Source organism: Cryptomeria japonica, unplaced genomic scaffold, assembly GCF_030272615.1.
Source record: "Cryptomeria japonica unplaced genomic scaffold, Sugi_1.0 HiC_scaffold_177, whole genome shotgun sequence".
Lineage (NCBI taxonomy): Eukaryota > Viridiplantae > Streptophyta > Pinopsida > Cupressales > Cupressaceae > Cryptomeria > Cryptomeria japonica.
The window spans coordinates 250,001-265,000 of record NW_026728999.1 but is presented as its reverse complement, the minus strand read 5'-3'; the positions used below and the strand labels follow the sequence as shown (position 1 = coordinate 265,000).

The 15,000-nt window shown below is 59.2% G+C and overlaps 1 non-coding gene across 1 annotated transcript; it reads left to right on the top strand.

The window, feature by feature from the left end:
• The first annotated feature begins 12,732 nt into the window (after window positions 1-12,732).
• Window positions 12,733-12,851, top strand: LOC131867678 (5S ribosomal RNA). The gene has a single exon (XR_009366229.1). It is a non-coding gene; the product is annotated as a 5S ribosomal RNA (ribosomal RNA).
• The last annotated feature ends 2,149 nt before the right edge of the window (window positions 12,852-15,000 follow it).

Sequence of the window (15,000 nt, the reverse complement as noted above, 5' to 3'; positions counted from 1 at the left end):
GCACTTTTGGTGGTGCACCCCGCACGAACAATCCCGCCTCGACCAGCCTGAACAATTCCCCTCTCGAAGGAAGGCCTCGGCCTTAATCGTCCACGACAAACAGCTCGACGAGGCATGAAGCACCCACGGGGAGCCGGAGCATGACGATGCAGAGTCTCGGTTCACAGGAGCCTGGGAAGAACATCCCGTACGGAACCCTTTACCCGAAAACATCCGAACCGCACATGCTCGCGACAGTCCTGCCGTTAGAGAATGCCACCGTGCACGCGACCGAGTAAGGCCACTCAGAGACATCCATTTCCCAGGTATATGCCCCCTACGCACTTTTGGTGGCGCAAACTCGCACGAACAGTCCCACCTCGACCCCGTGAAACAAGCTTTTTTGCCTCGAAGAGTTCGTCGGAGACGAAGAAGCAACCTTCAGTGCAACGTAGCACTCTTTTGTGCAACCGCCCAAACAACGCCCCCTCTACCCTCTGTCGAAACACTCGGCATGCTGCTCCCTAAGGTGAGCTTCTCCTCATAGGCAATTCCGCTCTTATCCGGTCACGTTTGTGTGCCCGAATTTCGCAAGGCAACCTCCATGGGACATGGAAAAGACTCGAGAAGAGAGCTCGCTCACGGGGAGAGAGAAGCCAAGGAGACCACGAGAGTGCTGAGAGTGGGACAGCGCTGAATAGGCGGGAGAAGCCTGCGCGTATAAACGGAGATATATATCCAATTGCAACGAAGGAACGTGCCAAAGATCGAGAACAATGGCAGAAATGCTAGTAACGTGCACTTCGGGACCAACGCATCACCGGAAGACAACCGCCAAACATCGAAAGAGTCGCGATGCTCCGCAACCTACGTGCAAAGCGGTCGCACACCGGGTAAGGGAGTGAGAGCCCCAAACATAGCTGGGCGAGGCGCTCACTCCGCTCTTTAATATCTCGTTAATACCGCCAAGGAAATGGCACAAGCACACACACACAAGCATCCTCGGAAGAGGACAGTTCGAGTGACAGGTCAAATCCAAGAGTTCCGAAGACTACCTCCAGGAACAATCGGGAACAAGACCGATTACAAGTCGTCGAGTCTGTTACTGGGCGAACACGAGATGCGCACAGGAAATCGATCAGCCCTCACAATGGCCCAAGGCCAGAGATCGGACTGCTACGATTTACCCCAACAATCATCGTGCCACTCTTCGCAGAGAGGTGATAGACGCCAACGAGCCCGCGCATAGCAATCGAGGTGTAAAAAGGGTCGTTGAAGGCAGGAAGCCTGGACGAAAGAGGCTACGAGGTCACCTCGAAGCGGTCTAAGAATCGGGCGCACTTGGGGCGACTACCAGTGCCAACCCCTTATCCCGCGGTGGCGTCCGACACACAGAAATTTCCAAGGCGGCCAAGGAGCCTCCCCGCATAGCAATCGGGGTGTGAGGTTACGGATGCAGCATTGATAGCAATCGAGGTGTGAGGCGAAGGATGCAGAAGTGAGAGCCGAGGGATGTAGCAGAGATAGGCAATCGGGGTGTGTGATGCAGAAGAGATAGCAATCGAGGTGTGCGGTGGGAAGGGCCCAGCAGCCAGAATGCATGAAGCGACGGATGAAGCAGTGATGACAACCGGGCTGTGAGGAGAGGAGGGATGCAGCCAAGAAAGCAATCAGGGCTCGAGGCAAGGGATGCATCAAGGATAGCAATCATGTTGTGAGGCGAGATTCCAAAGGCTAAACGTGAGAGGCTGCAGGGTCGACTCAGAGAGGTCTATGCATGTGAGAGGCTGAAAGCAAGGTCGACTCGGAGCGGTCTATGCATCGGGCGCGCTTGGGCGACTACCAGTGCCAACCCCTTATCCCGCGACGCGTCCGACAAAGAGAACGTTCCAGGCGGCAGAGGAGGTTACCAGCCGAAGGATGCAGTAGCAATAACAGGTATAGTTCCGCGGCGGCCGAGAAGACTCACCGCATAGGAATCGGGATGCGAGGCGAGGGATGCGGCGGGAAGGCCCCGACGGCTAAACGGAAGAGGCTGCAGGGCCGCCTCGGAATGGTCCAAGCATCGGATGCGATTGGGACGACTACCAGTGCCAACCCCTTATCCCGCGATGCGTCCGATACACAGATAGTTCCAAGGCGGCCGAGGAGCCTCACCGCATATCAATCGGGGTGCGAGGCGAGGGATGGGGCGGGGAAGGCCCCAACGGCTAGACGGAAGAGGCTTCAGGGCCACCTCGGAATGGTCCAAGCATCGGACGCGCTTGGGGCGACTGCCAGTGCCAACCCCTTATCCCGCGATGCGTCCGATACACAGATGGTTCCAAGGCGGCCGAGGAGCCTCACCGCATAGCAATCGGGGGTGCGAGGCGAGGGATGGGGCGGGAAGGCCCCAACGGCTAGACGGAAGAGGCTTCAGGGCCGCCTAGGAATGGTCCAAGCATCGGACACGCTTGGGGCGACTACCAGTGACAGCCCCCTATCCCGCGATGCGTCCGATACGAAGATGGTTCCAAGGCGGCCGAGGAGCCTCACCGCATAGCAATCGGGGTGCGAGGTGGGGGATGCGGCGAGATGGCCCCAACGGCTAGACGGAAGAGGCCACAGGGGCCGCGTCGGAATAGTCCAAGCATCGGACGCGCTTGGGGCGACTACCAGTGACAACCCCTTATCCCGCGATGCGTCCGATACGAAGATAGTTCCAAGGCGGCCGAGGAGCCTCACCGCATAGCAATCGGGGTGCGAGGTGGGGGATGCGGCGAGATGGCCCCATACGGCTAGACGGAAGAGGCTGCAGGGCCGCCTCGGAATAGTCCAAGCATCGGACGCGCTTGGGGCCACTACCAGTGACAACCCCTTATCCCGCAATGCGTCCGATACGAAGATAGTTCCAAGGCGGCCGAAGAGCCTCACCGCATAGCAATCGGGGTGCGAGGTGGGGGATGCGGCGAGATGGCCCCAACGGCTAGACGGAAGAGGCCACAGGGCCGCCTCGGAATAGTCCAAGCATCGGACGCGCTTGGGGCGACTACCAGTGACAACCCCTTATCCGCGATGCGTCCGATACGAAGATAGTTTCCCAGGCGGCCGAGGAGCCTCACCGCATAGCAATCGGGGTGCGAGGCGAGGGATGCGGCGAGATGGCCCCAAAGGCTAGACGGAAGAGGCTGCAGGGCTGCCTCGGAATAGTCCAAGCATCGGACGCGCTTGGGGCGACTACCACTGCCAACCCCTTATCCCGCGATGCGTCCGATACACAGATAGTTCCGAGGCGGCCGAGGAGGTGGGGGATGCAGCGAGATGGCCCCAACGGCTAGACGGAAGAGGCTGCAGGGCCGCCTCGGAATAGTCCAAGCATCGGACGCGCTTGGGGCGACTACCAGTGACAACCCCTTATCCCGCGATGCGTCCGATACACAGATAGTTCCGAGGCGGCCAAGGAGCCTCACCGCATAGCAATCGTGGTGCGAGGTGGGGGATGCAGCGAGATGGCCCCAACGGCTAGACGGAAGAGGCTGCAGGGCCGCCTCGGAATGGTCCAAGCATCGGATGCGCTTGGGGCGACTACCACTGCCAACCCCTTATCCCGCGATGCGTCCGATACACAGATAGTTCCAAGGCGGGCCGAGGAGCCTCACAGCATAGCAAATCAGGGTGCGAGGCGAGGGATGCGGCGAGAAAGCCCCAACGGCTAGAGGGAAGAGGCTTCAGGTCGCCTCGGAATGGTCCAAGCATCGGACGCGCTTGGGCGACTACCAGTGACAACCCCTTATCCCGCGACGCGTCCGATACACAGATTGTTCCAAGGCGGCCGAGGAGCCTCACCGCATAGCAATCGGGGTGCGAGGCGAGGGATGCGGCGAGAAGGACTCCAACGGCTACACGGGAAGAGGCTTCGGGGCCGCCTCGGAATGGTCCAAGCATCGGACGCGCTTGGGGCGACTACCAGTGACAACCCCTTATCCCGCGACGCGTCCGATACACAGATAGTTCCAAGGCGGGCGAGGGAGCCTCACCGCATAGCAATCGGGGTGCGAGGCGAGGGGATGCGGCGAGAAGGACCCAACGGCTACACGGAAGAGGCTTCGGGGCCGCCTCGGAATGGTCCAAGCATCGGACGCGCTTGGGGCGGACTCCAGTGACAACCCCTTATCCCGCGACGCGTCCGATACACAGATAGTTCCAAGGCGGCCGAGGAGGCCTCACCGCATAGCAATCGGGGTGCGAGGCGAGGGATGCGGCGAGAAGGACCCAAAACGGCTAGACGGAAGGAGGCTTCGGGGTCCGCCTCGGAATGGTCCAAGCATCAGACGCGCTTGGGGCGACTACCAGTGACAACCCCTTATCCCGCGACGCGTCCGATACACAGATAGTTCCAAGGCGGCCGAGGAGCCTCACCGCATAGCAATCGGGGGTGCGAGGCGAGGGATGCGGCGAGAAGGACCCAACGGCTAGACGGAAGAGGCTTCGGGTCCGCCTCGGAATGGTCCAAGCATCGGACGCGCTAGGGGCGACTACCAGTGACAACCCCTTATCCCGCGACGCGTCCGATACACAGATAGTTCCAAGGCGGGCCGAGGAGCCTCACCGCATAGCAATCGGGGTGCGAGGCGAGGGATGCGGCGAGAAGGACCCAACGGCTAGACGGAAGAGGCTTCGGGTCCGCCTCGGAATGGTCCAAGCATCGGACGCGCTTGGGGCGACTACCAGTGACAACCCCTTATCCCGCGACGCGTCCGATACACAGATAGTTCCGAGGCGGCCGAGGAGCCTCACCGCATAGCAATCGGGGTGCGAGGCGAAGGATGCGGCGGAGAAGGACCCAACGGCTAGACGGAAGAGCTTCGGGTCCGCCTCGGAATGGTCTAAGCATCGGACGCGCTTGGGGCGACTACCAGTGACAACCCCTTATCCCGCGACGCGTCCGATACACAGATAGTTCCAAGGCGGCCGAGGAGCCTCACCGCATAGCAATCGGGGTGCGAGGCGAGGGATGCGGCGAGAAGGACCCAACGGCTAGACGGAAGAGGCTTCAGGGCCGCCTCGGAATGGTCCAAGCATCGGACGCGCTTGGGGAGACTACCAATGACAACCCCTTATCCCGCGACGCGTCCGATACACAGATAGTTCCGAGGCGGCCGAGGAGCCTCACCGCATAGCAATCGGGGTGCGAGGCGAGGGATGCGGCGAGAAGGACCCAACGGCTAGACGGAAGAGGCTTCAGGGCCGCCTCGGAATGGTCCAAGCATCGGACGCGCTTGGGGCGACTACCAGTGACAACCCCTTATCCCGCGACGCGTCCGATACACAGATAGTTCCGAGGCGGCCGAGGAGCCTCACCGCATAGCAATCGGGGTGCGAGGCGAGGGATGCGGCGAGAAGGACCCAACGGCTAGACGGAAGAGGCTTCAGGGCCGCCTCGGAATGGTCCAAGCATCGGACGCGCTTGGGGCGACTACCGTTGCCAAACCCCTTATCCCGCGATGCGTCTGATACACAGATAGTTCCGAGGCGGCCGAGGAGCCTCACCGCATAGCAATCGGGTTGCGAGGCAGATTATTGGGAAGGGAACCCCTGGGATGCGGCTCAAGCAGTGCCCAAAGGGACTGGAATGCGGAATCACATCGAGAGACCAAATGCTATACGAGGGCTCAAATCGAATTATCGATTTGGCCACGACATGGACGCATCGGAACGACTACCTTTGCCGAACCACTCGCAATTGCATCCATACCGAAACCAATAGACATTTCCGTTAGAGCCCTCGCATAGCATTCGGGAATCTCGCATGCCCCTCTAAATCGACCAATGCTGGCGCTCAATGAAAATCCGAGCGCACCACCGTTCGAGCGCCAGCATTGGTCGAGTTAGAGGGGCACGGGGGAGAATGCTCCAGTCAACACCTCCCCTATATAAGTTATTTGTCCGATTCTCGCACAACCGTAGTCTGCCTCGTCGAATCAAACAACGCGGTCCCAGATTCCGACTTCCGTTCCGTAGAGACCCAAAAGCTAGATGGAGGCTCGCAAGAAAGAGAGTCGGCGCATAGCAATCGGGTTTCTCGAACGTTTAGGGACCGAGCTCACTTGCGGATAGGGCAAAATCCGCCAAGCAACCCAAAAGCTAGACGGGGGCTCGAATCGAATCGCCTAGGCGGCCACAACAACGACGTGTTGGATCGACTACCAGTGCCAAACCATTCAGCAAGACTAGTCTGTGTCGAGGCCGGATAGAGATTCTCAGAGAGCGCCCGCATAGCATTTAGGAGACCTGCCGCGTCCCTCACACTCGACAAATGGTGGTGCACGTTTATAAATCCGAGCGATCCCAACCCTTTCAAGCACCAACATCGGTCGAGATAGAGGGGCACGGAGGGGGCTGCGTGAGACAACACAGTCCCCTATATAAGTTATTTGTCCGATTCTCACACATCCGAAGAATGGTCATCAAATCGGACAACAGCCCAAACTTCCGACTTCCGTCCCAGAAAGCCCAAGAGCTATCTAAAACGTTCATGGCCGGAACTCGATCGCGGCTATACCAGTCCGCCAAGCAACCCAAAAGCTAGACTGGAGCTCTAGTCGAATCACCTCTGTGGCCATTGCAAGGACGTGTTGGAGCGACTACCATTGCCGAACCATTCCGCAGGTCGAGTCCATACCAAGGCCGCATAGAGATTCACGATGAGCTCCTGCATAGCAATCAGGAGACTTGCCGTGTCCATCACAATCGATAAATCCTGGTGCAAGATTTTTGCATCCGAGCGCTCCAACCAGTCGAGCACCAGCATCAATCGACATAAACGGGCACGGGGGGAGGATGCTCGAGAACACTACCTCCCCTATATAAGTTATTTGTCCGATTCTCAAGCAGCCGAAGTCTGGTCATCGAATCGGGTCAAAGACCACAACTTCCGACTTTACCCACAATGCAAGTCATCGAATCGAACATCGGCCCCCGAGTCGGACTCCATGCGTATGTCAGGTCATCGGACCCAAATTCCGCCTTCCTGCGCATGGCGGGCCATCAATATCAACTCGGTCATCGGACCCAAACTCCGCCTTTTTGCGTATGGCACGCCTTCAAATCGGTCATCGGACCCAAATTCCGCCTTCCTGTGCATGGCGGGCCATCAACATCAACTCGGTCATCGGACCCAAATTCCGCCTTTCTGCGCATGGCACGCCATCAACTCGGTCATCGGACCCAAATTCCGCCTTCCTGCGCATGGCAGGTCATCGGACACAAATTCAGACCTCGCCAATATGCCTACGTATCGAATCGGTCATCGGACCCAACTTCCGACTTCATCCATACTGTAGGGTCTTTGAGGTTGGCGCGGTGCGCTCAACCCAGGGAGTCGACCCATCGAAGCATACACCTCCCCTATATAAGCTATTTGTCCGATTCCCACACCTGTGTAGTTTGCACCTCTGACCAGGACATCGACCCCAACTTCCGAACTCGACTGCAACGACGGCACCAGCGCCTTGGTGCGCACCTTGCGACGCACAGTCCCAACATTCGCCTTCCTGCACATGGCAGGTCATCGGACCCAAATTCCGACCTCGCGAGTATGCCTACATATCGAATCGGTCATCGGACCCAACTTCCGACTTCATCCATACCGTAGGGTCTTTGAGGTTGGCGCGGTGCGCTCAACCCGGGGAGTCGACCCAACGAAGCATACACCTCCCCTATATAAGCTATTTGTCCGATTCCCACACCTGTGTAGTTTGCACCTCCGATCAAGACATCGACCCCAACTTCCGAACTCGCCTCCAACGACCGAACCAGCGCCTTGGTGCGCACCTTGCAACGCACAGTGCCAACATTCGCCTTCCTGCACGTGGCAGGTCATCGGACCCAAATTCCGACCTCGCGAGTATGCCTACATATCGAATCGGTCATCGGACCCAACTTCCGACTTCATCCATACCGTAGGGTCTTTGAGGTTGGCGCGGTGCGCTCAACCCGGGGAGTCGACCCAACGAAGCATACACCTCCCCTATATAAGCTATTTGTCCGATTCCCACACCTGTGTAGCTTGCACCTCCGATCAGGACATCGACCCCAACTTCCGAACTCGACTAAAAAGACCGCACCAGCGCCTTGGTGTGCACCTTGCAACGCACAGTGTCAACATTCGCCTTCCTGCACATGGCAGGTCATCGGACCCAAATTCCGACCTCATGAGCATACCTACTAATCGAATTGGTCATCGGACCCAACTTCCGACTTCATCCATACCGTAGGGTCTTTGAGGTTGGCGCGGTGCGCTCAACCTGGGGAGTCGACCCATCGAAGCATACACCTCCCCTATATAAGCTATTTGTCCGATTCCGACACCTGTGTAGTTTGCACCTCCGCTCAGGACATCGACCCCAACTTCCGAACTCGCCTGCAACGACCGAACCAGCGCCTTGGTGCGCACCAAAAGTGCGCACTTTTGGAGGGCACTTTTGTGCGCTCCAAAGGTGCGCACTTTTGGAGGGCACTTTTCTGCGCTCCAAAGGTGCGCACTTTTGGAGGGCACTTTTTGGAGGGCACTTTTCTGCGCTCCAAAGGTGCGCACTTTTGGAGGGCACTTTTTGGAGGGCACTTTTCTGCGCTCCAAAGGTGCGCACTTTTGGAGGGCACTTTTTGGAGGGCACTTTTCTGCGCTCCAAAGGTGCGCACTTTTGGAGGGCACTTTTTGGAGGGCACTTTTCTGCGCTCCAAAGGTGCGCACTTTTGGAGGGCACTTTTTGGAGGGCACTTTTCTGCGCTCCAAAGGTGCGCACTTTTGGAGGGCACTTTTCTGCGCTCCAAAGGTGCGCACTTTTGGAGGGCACTTTTTGGAGGGCACTTTTCTGCGCTCCAAAGGTGCGCACTTTTGGAGGGCACTTTTTGGAGGGCACTTTTCTGCGCTCCAAAGGTGCGCACTTTTGGAGGGCACTTTTTGGAGGGCACTTTTCTGCGCTCCAAAGGTGCGCACTTTTGGAGGGCACTTTTGTGCACTCCAAAGGTGCGCACTTTTGGAGGGCACTTTTCCTGTGCTCCAAAGGTGCACACCTAGGTGAGCACCTTCGACCACACCTTGTAGCACACCAAACTCTGACTTTCGACTTCATCCGCAATGCAGGGTCTTTGAGGTTGGCGCAATGCGCACAACCAGGGGAGTCGACCCATCAAACCCAACACCTCCCCTATATAAGCTATTTGTCTGATTCTCATACATGCGTAGCCTGCAGGAGCAATTAGGACATCGACCCCAACTTTCGGCTTCTAAACGAAAACAAGGTCTTTGAGGTTGGTGTAATGCGAACAACTAGGGGAGTCAACCCATCAAACCCAACACCTCCCCTATATAAGCTATTTGTCTGATTCTCATACATGTGTAGTCTACAGGAGCAATTAGGACATCGACCCCAACTTTTGACTTCTTAACGAAAACAAGGTCTTTGAGGTTGACGTAATGCGCACAACCAGGGGAGTCGACCCATCAAACCCAACACCTCCCCTATATAAGCTATTTGTCCGATTCTCATACATGTGTAGCCTGCAGGAGCCATTAGGACATTGACCCCAACTTTTGACTTCTTAACGAAAACAAGGTCTTTGAGGTTGGCGTAATGCGCACAACCAAGGGAGTTGACCCATCAAACCCAACACCTCCCCTATATAAGCTATTTGTCTGATTCTCATACATGTGTAGCCTGCAACAACGATTAGGACATCCACCCCAACTTCTGAATTCGTCTGCGTTGACCGCACCAAAGGTGCACGCCTTGGTGCTCACCAAAATCCGACTTCCGACTTCTTCTGCTATGCGGGGTCTTTGAGGTTGGCGCAGTGCGCACAACCAGGGGAGTCAACCCACCGAATGCAACACCTCCCCTATATAAGCTATTTGTCTGATTCTCATACATGCGTAGACTGCAGCAATGATTAGGACATCCACCCCAACTTTTGACTTCTTAAACAAGACAGGGTCTTTGAAGTTGGTGCAGTGCACACAACCAGGGGAGTCGACCCATCAAACGCAACACCTCCCCTATATAAAGCTATTTGTCCGATTCTCATACGTGTAGTCTGCAGCAGCGATTAGGACATCGACCCCAACTTCCGAATTCGTTTGCATTGACCGCACCAAAGGTGCACGCCTTGGTGTGCACCCTGGAGTGCACTTTGGTGCTCACCTCGGTGCACACTTTGGTGTGCACCTCGGTGTGCACCAAAGGTGCGCACCTTGGAGCGCACCAAAGGTGTACACTTTGGAGCGCACCACATAGGGTCTTTGAGAGGTTGGCGCAGTGCGCACACCAAGGTGGGTGTTGAGGTGCGTGCCGAGGTGGGTGGGTGCTAGGGTGCGCTCCATGGTGGGTGCCAGGGTGGGTGCGTGCTAGGGTGGATTCCAAAGAGGGTCATAGGGTGGGTGCCAAGGTGGGTTGGTGATATAGTGGGTTCAAAGGTGGGTACTAGGGTGGGTTCCAAGGTGGGTCACAAGTTGGGTGCCAGGATGCGTGGGTGTTAGGTTGGGTGCCAAGGTGGGCTCCTGCGTGGGTGGGTGCTAGGGTGGGTTTCAAGGTGGACGCGAGGGCGGGTGCCAAGGTGGGTAACAAGTTGGGTGTTAGGATGGGTGAGTGCTAGAGTGGGTGCCAAGGTGGGTGGGTGCTAAGGTGGATGCCAAGGTGGTTCACAGGGTGGGTGGGTTCTAGGGTGAGTTCCAAGGTGGGTCACAGGTTCAGTGCTAGGGTGGGTGTCAAGGCGGGTGTCGAGGTGCCTGGGTGCTAGGGTGTGGATGCCAATGTGGGTCATAGGGTGGGTACTAGGGTGGGCTGCAATGTGGGTGCCAAGGTGGGTAACATGCTCGGTGGGTTCTAAATTGGGTGCCAGGGTGGGTGTGCACCCACCTTGCCCGAGGTGGGTGCCAAGGTGCCAGTGTGGGTGGGTGCTAAGGTGGATGCCAAGGTGGGTGAGAAGGTGGGTGATAGGTTGAGTGGTAGGATGGGTGGGTGCCAAGATGGGTCACAGGGTGGGTGCAAGGGTGGGTAGGTGCTAGGGTTGGTGTCAGGGTGGGTGGGTGCTAGGTTGGGTTCCAAGGTGGGTGCGAGGGTGAGTGTCAAGGTGGGTCACAGGTTAGGTGCTAGGATGGGTGAGTGCTAGGGTGCAAAGGTGCCAGGGTGGGTGCTAGGATGGGTCGATGCTAGGGTGAGTGGCAAGGTGGGTCCACAAGTGTCAAGGTGGGTGCCGAGGTGGGTGCCAAGTCGGCGACTGCTATGGTGGATGCCAAGGTGGGTCACGGGGTGGGTGCCAAGTTGCTAGGTTGGGTTCCAAGGTGGGTGCCAACGTGGGTGCTAGGGTGCGTGGGTTAAAGGGTGTGTCACAACGTGGGTGCCAGGATGGGTGCGCACCCACACTGGCCAAGACGGGTGCGGGTGCAAGGTTGGGTTCCAAGCCCGGTCACAGGCTGGGTGCTAGGATGGGTGGGTGCCAAGGTGGGCACCAGGGTGGGTGCACCCACCCTGGCCAAGGTGGGTCACGGGGTGGGTCCTAGGGTGGGTAACGGGGTGGGTACTAAGGTGCGTGCCAAGGTGGGTCATAGGGTGGGTGCCAAGGTGGGCACCAGGGTGGGTGTGCACCAACCCTAGCCAGGGTAGGTCACGGGGTGGTTGTCGGGGTGGGCGTCAAGGAGCCAAGGTGGGTGGCAAGTAGCCAAGTTGCGTGCCAAGGTGGGTGTCGGGGTGGGTGCCAAGGATCCAAGGTGGGTGCCAAGGAACCAAGGTGGGTGTCTGGGTGGGTGCCGAGGTGGGAGCCAGGGTGGGTCCCAAGGTGAGTGCAAAGGTGGGTGCCAGGGTCAAGGTGAGTGCCAATGTGGGTTCCAAGGTGCCAGGGTCAGGGTGAGTGCCAATGTGGGTTCAAAGGTGCTAAGTTGGGTGCGAGGTTGGGTGCGAGGGTGGGTGGGTGCCAAGGTGTGCTAGGTGGAAGCCCGGGTGGGTCGGCATCCCATGGGTGTCGAGTTGGGTGCCTGATGGGTGCTTCTTGTCAAGTTTTAGTCGTCGGGACTCATTTCGAGCCTTAGAGGTCGTTTCTTGTCCGGTTGCCCTGTCTTCGACCTGGGAACCCAATTTTGGTCCTCGGGTCCCATTTTTTTTTGTCTCGCATCCCACTTTTGGCCTGTGGCCTTTTCGGGGTCGATTCTCGTTTTGGGCATCAGAGCATGTTTCTTCTCCTAAAACCCAATATTTGTTTATTAAGTCTCGGAACACATTTTTGTTCTCGTGGACCCATCATGGGTCTTGGAACGCATTTGTGGTCCTTGGGTCCCATTTTGCATCCCGAAACTTGTGTTTTGGTGCTTGATCCCTATTTTGGGTGCCCACCTTGCACCAAGTGCGCACCCGGGGCAAACCGAGCGCCTTGGTGCACCAGGGCAAGATCGAGCGTGCACCCGAGGCGCCCCGAACATGCACCAAGGTGCACTCGGCCCACATGTGAGCGCAGGTCGTTGCGCCCGAGGTGGTGTGTGGGCACCGCGTTGCAGACGGGACACTGCACGCACACGACGCCCCCTCCAGGTGCACGCACGTAGGCCGGGCCGGGTGCACACCCGACGCCCTAGCAAGGTGCGCGCACCCGGGCAGGGCTCACACTTGGCGAACGGGGCGCACTTCGCGAGGGAGGGTGTGCACCTCGACGGGGGTGGGTGGCCGGGGTGGATTCGCACGTGGGTCGCGGTTTGCTAAGTACACACTGCGACAAGCTCATAACGGGTGCGATCATACCAGCGTTAGTGCACCGGATCCCATCAGAACTCCGCAGTTAAGCGCGCTTGGGCCGGAGTAGTACTGGGATGGGTGACCTCCCGGGAAGTCCCGGTGTTGCACCCTTTTTTAGTTTTTCGCCGGGCGTCGCAATGCTATTTGAATAAACCTTTTGCCCGTTTGCGTTCTCGTCGGGGCCGGGCCGGGCCGGGGTGCGCTGCCCGCACTACCGCGCGCGCGGGGGCGACACCGAGCGCGCACCCGAGGCGCCCCGAGCACACAGGCCACGGTGCAACCCGGGCGTTGTGCGCGCACCCCGGTGCGCCCGAGGTGCTGCGCGCGCACCCAGGTGAAATCGGTGTGCACCTCGGCCAGTGCGCGCTCGGTCGAGTCGCGCACGTTGGCCAAGGTGCACGGTGATGTTTCTTACTCTAAGGTTCCGCACCAGACGCCCGGGACAGGTGAGCGAAGCTGGGCGGGGCCGGGTGCGCGGCCGGGGCAGGTGCACGCAGCTGGAGAGAGCTTTGGAGCACACTTCGGAGCGCACCAATGATGCGCTCCATTCAAAAGTTTCCTGAAAAGGCAAAAAAAGTTGAGATTATAGAATTTCCCACTTGAGAGATTGTAAAAAAAAAAAATTTAAAATGAAGGAAACGCGGGTGCCAAGGTGTGCGCAGCCCAGCCAAGGTGTGCGCACCAAGGCGCCCACCCTGGCGAAGGTGCACGCAAGGTGCGCACCCGAGGCAAACCGGACAATTAACCCAACTTTCGACTTCGCGCGCACCTTGGAGCGCACTTCGGAGCGCTCCTTGGTGCGCACCAATCTTGGGCACCTCGGAGTGCACCATGGCGCCCACCAAGGTGCGCACCCGGGGCAAACCGAGCTCCGACTTCGTGCGCACCTTGGAGCGCACGAAAGGTGCGCACCATGGCGCCCACCAAGGTGCGCAGCCCAGCCAAGGCGTGCGCATCAAGGTGCGCACCCTGGCGAAGGTGCGCACCCGGGGCAAACCGAGCTCCGACTTCGTGCGCACCTTGGAGCGCACAAAAGGTGCGCAACCCAGCCAAGGTGTGCGCACCCCGGTCAAACCGAGCTCCGAATCGTGCGCACCAGAGGTGCACGCCATCGTGCGCACCTTGGAGCACACTTCGGAGCCCTCCTTGGTGCGCGCCGATGTTGCGCACCTCGGAGCGCACCCGGGGAAAACAATGCAATTAACCCGACTTTCGACTTCGTGGGCACCTCGGAGCGCTCTCGGGTTCGCACCTCGGAGCACACCGAGGTGCGCACCTTTGATGCGCTGCCTTCACCAATTTCCAGAAAAGGCAAGAAAACATTGAGAAGGTGTGCGCACCGAGGTGCCCACCCTGGCGAAGGTGCACGCGAGGTGCGCACCCGGGGCAAACCGGGCTCCGACTTCGTGCACGCCGCACCTTGGAGCACACTTCGGAGCGCTCCTTGGTGCGCACCAGGGCGCGCAACCCAGCCGAGGTGCCCACCCCGGCGAAGGTGCACGCGAGGTGCGCACCCGGGGCAAACCGGGCTCCGACTTCGTGCACGCCATGGTGCCCACCGCGGCGAAGGTGCACGCGAGGTGCGCACCCGGGGCAAACCGGGCTCCGACTTCGTGCACGCCGCACCTTGGAGCACACTTCGGAGCGCTCCTTGGTGCGCACCATGGTGCCCACCAGGGCGCGCAACCCCGCCGAAGGTGCACGCGAGGTGCGCACCCGGGGCAAACCGGGCTCCGACTTCGTGCACGCCGCACCTTGGAGCACACTTCGGAGCGCTCCTTGGTGCGCACCAGGGCGCGCAACCCCGCCGAAGGTGCACGCGAGGTGCGCACCCGGGGCAAACCGGGCTCCGACTTCGTGCACGCCATGGTGCGCACCGCGGCGAAGGTGCGCACCCGGGGCAAACCGGGCTCCGACTTCGTGCACGCCGCACCTTGGAGCACACTTCGGAGCGCTCCTTGGTGCGCACCAGGGCGCGCAACCCAGCCGAGGTGCCCACCCCGGCGAAGGTGCACGCGAGGTGCGTACCCGGGGCAAACCGGGCTCCGACTTCGTGCACGCCGCACCTTGGAGCACACTTCGGAGCGCTCCTTGGTGCGCACCATGGTGCCCACCAGGCCGCGCAACCCAGCCAAGGTGTGCGCACCAAGGTGCACGCGAGGTGCGCACCCGGGGCAAACCGGGGTCCGACTTCGTGCACGCCGCACCTTGGAGCACACATCGGGGCGCTCCCGGGTTCGCACCGGCGTTGCGCACCGTG